Below are 6,000 nucleotides of genomic sequence, written 5' to 3' on the forward strand. Positions count from 1 at the left end.
CGTTTTAATTGTTGTGGTATATTTTCAAAGAGAATATGGAACATGAGCGCCGGCAGCATAGGTCAAGAGGGGGCACGTTACCCCCCTCCCCCCCAAATCATACTTAAAATATATATATATATATATATATATATATATATATATATATATATATATATATATATATATATATATATATATATATATATATATATATATATATATATATATATATATATTCCGACAAGTTTAATCATGCAAATGAAGTTGAAAAGATGTCACATGATTCTGTTCAAAACGCTTAGTAAATATTAGCTTTAGTTTCAGACTGCTTACTATACTAACTCTCCCGGCCGTGACAGACTGACCCCCTCCCTGCAAAAAATCCTGTGGGATCCCACGTTATGAAAAATATAGTTTTGAATAGAATTCATATTGATTATTGAAAGAACGTACTGGTTTAGTTTCCCGCCACCAGGTCGCCATTATTTTCGTCCCTGACCTATAAAGAACATTGGCTTTTACTGTCCTGTTCTCAAGCATTAACCCCTGTGCATCGTTCCTTGCCCTTTTCTTCTCAAATGTTGATAATGATATTTGGCATAGAACAAAATATTTTATGTCCCTGATAAACGGTTCCTTTCGAGGTTTCCACATTTATATTATAATTATAGCATTTGCAATATTCAACGCTACAATATCAAGTACTCAAAGCCCGATGAGCGATGGGCCTTGGGGTGCCAAGTGTTCTAAGGCGCTCACCTTTACAGTTCACTGACATCTCACGTCTGTGCAAGTAAATTTAAGTTTCGATCTTGGCTAACGTAGGTATATTACAAAGCCCGTGTTCTTTCTCTGCCAAATATCCTGCCCGCCTTGTATAGCCTCATGTGCTAAAAATAGCATTAAACCCATAACAACCAACCATCCATCAAATAAAAGAGGCCATGTTTAGTTGACCGTTCATCAGACTATCTCTGTATGGATAATTTTTCGTAACTGCTCTGAAACCAGATTCGTGCGACATCATTTAATGATGTCAGTGGTAATGCATTGGTCCAGTGTTCAAACAAAACAGATCTAATAATAACTTTCTCAACGCATCTTATATCCTGTACAATATGTCTTGTTCCTGTCTTAAATGCTGCCATATTTACAAGCATAATTTCACGTACAACTACCGAGTCAAACAACATTTTTGGCAATCAAATCGCCTTAAAACTTCCACCCCTTCATTTTCTTTTTAACATAAGTTAACAATTGTATGCAGGAAAAAATGCTCATATTCGTGTTTTGTAAAATATACATCAATAACTAAGCGTTTCTCTGTATAATTAGTATTTCCCCATCCCATGAAACGCACTCGGAAGATTTTCTTTTCAAACGTTGTCATAGCTGCATCGTCAGGTACTCAGCATTGGGAGGTTACTGTTACTTGTTACTTGTTGCTATCAAGAACAAGAAATATGAAAAGCGTAGTTCAAAAAAGTGAATTGTGTAAACTTAAACCATTCATGATGATCATAATTACAAGTATTATTATTGTTATTATTATTATTATTATTATTATTATTATTATTATCAACATTATTGTTGTTATTATTAAAATAGTATTATTATTTCGTAATATAAATAAATAGGGAAAATTCTAAGTAAAGGTGGAAATGCTAATGTTAATGATTTTATAACGTTTAAAATTGATATGTTTACAATGTTTTATAGCTAAGGAGTAATAATTACCGCACTCAGAATAGTGAACTATTCATAGTTACAAAACAATTTTAGATAATAGTACTATACATACGTAAATGCACTGGTTTAATGGATTTTGTACTGAGTCACTTTTTGGCGTCAATGAGACGTTAATCGGAGGCCTCGTTATTGTCTTTTTATATCCAGCTGCATGGATAATTGCTAGAGGCTGGCATTCCTGTTCTTGAATATCAAAATAAAAACAAAGATTTTAGGAGAGAGAAAAACAATTTTGATTTTACTGTATGTCTGCATGATATGTACATTTTGTAAATTACAATTGCTGGCATGTTTTTGTTTTGTCCCCTCTTGGTATATTTGTCGTGCTAAAGTTATCTCACCATCTCCATATTTTCAGGAGTTCCTCTGTATGTGTGTCTACTTCGCGTGGCGCCTTGATAGCATGTCCCTACATAAATACATAGCCTCGCAGTACTCTTATGGCTACATCTATATTTAGGTTTACGTTAGTAGAAGTTAGTACTTGTGATTCTCTTATTTCTTGTTATTAAATTATTATATTTTTAATTAACACTCTTTTTTTTGTCATATAAAGATTTCTTCCAACTCCTCCTTTCATACAAATTTAATTTGACTAGATTCTGTCGCAAGTCTTATCTTATGCCCCTATTTTTATATTCGATGTTTTGTAGAAAAACAAAAATACCTGCACTGATCAAAACTAAGGGAAGTAGATGGGAGTAAACCCCCACCCACCCACCTCCCAAAATGGGGAAGTGAGTAATTTCATATTCGTTCAGACTTAAGATATATGAATAATTGTATACGAATATACAGATCTTATATTTACAGACCCTTTACAGACTTGAGATATGTTGCTTCGTATTATTGAATTTGTGTGCGTGCCCCTTACCAACGTGTTTTGTATACATTCATCATTACATAATTACACTGCATTTAAGAGGGGCTTAAAAGGTCTTAAATTTTTATTAAGGTGAAAATTAGTATTAATATTGGTAGTAGTAGTAGTAGTAGTAGTATTAGTAGCAGAAGTAGTAACTTCTGAAATGTTAAAGTACTCTGATAAATAAAGTGTTACGGTTTTCCATTGTTTTCTTCTGTTTTAAAGTTCCTCAGTTCCCATTTTTACAAACAAAAAGTGAAAAGCACTAGGCTTTGTCCTCTTTTTAGATAGGGTTGGGACCTTACAGAACGAATAATATGTCCAGCCTGATTATTTCCCTAAATAATTAGTATATATTATTGTCAAGATTAGATTATATTGCCGTTGTTCCCTTACTCCATCCCATGCCACCCCACCCCACCCCACCCAACTACTCTGTCTGTCTGTCTCTCTCTCTCTCTCTCTCTCTCTCTAAATCTGTCTTTCTCTCTCTCTCTCTCTCTCTCTCTCTCTCTCTCTCTCTCTCTCTCTGTGAAAAAAACGACATGTAGACAGCCTCCATGTGTGCAAAGGAACGTTAATCTTATGTCTTGGTAAAAATAATGTTAGTTAAGAATTAGGTTTTTAAATAATGCTTATCTTTTGCTTTAATCGCTCCTCGAGTCCTCGTTCATGTCAGTACTTGATATTATGTCGGTCCTTATCGTTTAAAATGTTCTTCTTCATAACAATGGTGACTTGTAGTCAGCTATAATACGTTTAATTTTTGCAAAATTTCCAATACCACGGATGAGTAATTAACCTAAATGTTATTATAATCATTCTATTAATTCAAAATTTCCAATTAAGACACCCTATTGGTTTCTCTAGACGGTAATTTAAAATCATTATTTCCTATTTTGCTCCCTTTAATAAAATAAATTAACGATATATTTTCTTGACGGCAGTAGTAAATGGGGGCACCCTAGCGACAATGGGAATTAGCATTACAAGACCCCTTGGGCAACTCTAGCGACAATGGAAAATTAACATGGAGAAAAATCGTGTGACAATCTGGCGACAAGGGAAATTAACATGGAGAAAAATCGTGGGTCACTCTAGCGACAAGGGGAAATTAACATGGAACTATAGTGTGGGTCTGTCTAGCGACAAGGGGAAATTAATATGGGAATAGAGTTTGGGTTTGTCTAGGGACAAGGGGAATTGAATATGGGATTTTTTTTTTAAAAATTTAAATTTAAATTTAAATTTACAAAAAGGGGTAGGCAATGGAAAGGCTATCTCTTTTCGAGAAATATGGCTGGCCCTGAAAAGGGCCTTTGGGTTTTCTTCTTCTTCTGCTTCTAATTTCTTCTTTTTCTCCACCAAGTTCTTATTTTATCTCCAACACTCTTTCTCTTCTTCTCTTTCTTTTTCTCCTGCTCTTCTTTCTTCTTCTTCTCTTCCTCCTCTTCTTTCTTCCTCTTCTCATTTTCTTCTTCTTTTTCAATCTTTTCGTTCCATTTGCTTATTCTTAGTCTTTCCTCTTCATCCTCCTTCTCCTCCTTTATCTCTTTCATGACACCACTAATCTTGTCCTTTACCTTTTTTAAGTTATTAATTTCCATCTTTACACGATGGGGACTATAGGAATAATGGTCTTCAACCAGTCTTATTAACATCTGCTCCATCATTCCTAAGTTGTCTAAAACGTCTTGTAATGTTTGTATTTTGTCCATTTGGTTAGAAGCCATCTTCTTTTTTTATTCTTTGCAGAATGGTTTGAACGACGAATACTATGGGTTCTTATACTTAAAGCGCGTACGTGAAGGAAAACATCCCCCTAAAACGTAAAATTGATCTTACCTAGATCATGACCAAACAACGCGCGAACGTGAAGGAAAACATCCCCCTACTTTTTCATTTCATATAATAAAACCCAAACTATACTTTCTCATTTCATATAATAAAACCCCAAACTATACTCTCCACATACGCTAAGAAACAATAAACAAAATCCATAATCTACTATCCACACAATCTTACGTGAGCGCTTACAAAACCCAAACTATACTCTTCACATACGCTAAGAACAATAAACAAATCCATAATCTACTATTCACACAATCGTACGTGAGCGGGTACAAACACAAACACACAAACACAAACACACAAACACAAACACACAAACACATACGCTAAGAAACAATAAACAAAATCCATAATCTACTATCCACACAATCTTACGTGAGCGCTTACAAAACCCAAACTATACTCTTCACATACGCTAAGAACAATAAACAAATCCATAATCTACTATTCACACAATCGTACGTGAGCGGGTACAAACACAAACACAAACACACAAACACAAACACACAAACACAAACACACAAACACAAACACACAAACACATACGCTAAGAACAATAAACTAATCCATAATCTACTATCCACACAATCTTACGTGAGCTCTTACAAAACCCAAACTATACTCTTCACATACGCTAAGAACAATAAACAAATCCATAATCTACTATTCACACAATCGTACGTGAGCGGGTACAAACACAAACAGAAACACACAAACACAAACACACAAACACAAACACACAAACACATACGCTAAGAACAATAAACTAATCCATAATCTACTATCCACACAATCGTACGTGAGCGCTTACAGAACCCTAACTATACTCTTCACCTACGCTAAGAAACAATAAAGAAACCCATAATCTACTATTCCCACAAACATACCTGAGCTCTTACAAGCACCAACACACAAACACATACCCTCACACTATTTTAAAAAAAAAGTTAGTGTTTATAATCACACTACTCTACCTACACACATTGGCAAATCGATCGTTATTTCTTTTCTAGAGTATTTGGTAGCCCTGAAAAGGGCTGTTTTTTTTGTTTTGGAACTTCATGGACACCTGGTTAATGGTGGCACCTTCCAGGCCTAGCGCCACATACACATCTTGTCCCCCAGTTACTTTTTGCCTTTTTGGGGGAGAGAGCAGAGGCAGGATATGTCGCTTCAGAATCCCAATTTTCGCTCTCTGGGATTCTGAAATTTCTTCTTCTTCTCTCCTTTTCCTCCTCCTCCTCTTCTTTGTATCTTCTCTCCTCCTCTTTGTATCTTCTTTCCTCTTCTTCTTTATATCTTCTCTCCTCCTCTTCTTTGTTTCTTCTTTCCTCCTCCTCTCTTATCCTTCCCTCCTCCACAATGGCTTCCGCGGCCAGTTCATTTAATATGCGCCTGGCATATTCCAGATGGACATGAAGTTCCAACAGTTTCTCCAGTCTCGTGTTCATTTTTGGTGTTGATCAATCAACAAGGGTAGCTGGACTGCCGAACGAGTTTCAATTTATAGTAAAAGCGCGGACGTGAAGGAAAACATCCCCTAAAAACATAAA

The sequence above is a fragment of the Sinohyriopsis cumingii genome, chromosome 9, assembly GCF_028554795.1.
Source record: "Sinohyriopsis cumingii isolate HCF-2022 chromosome 9, ASM2855479v2, whole genome shotgun sequence".
NCBI classification, from domain to species: Eukaryota; Metazoa; Mollusca; class Bivalvia; order Unionida; family Unionidae; genus Sinohyriopsis; species Sinohyriopsis cumingii.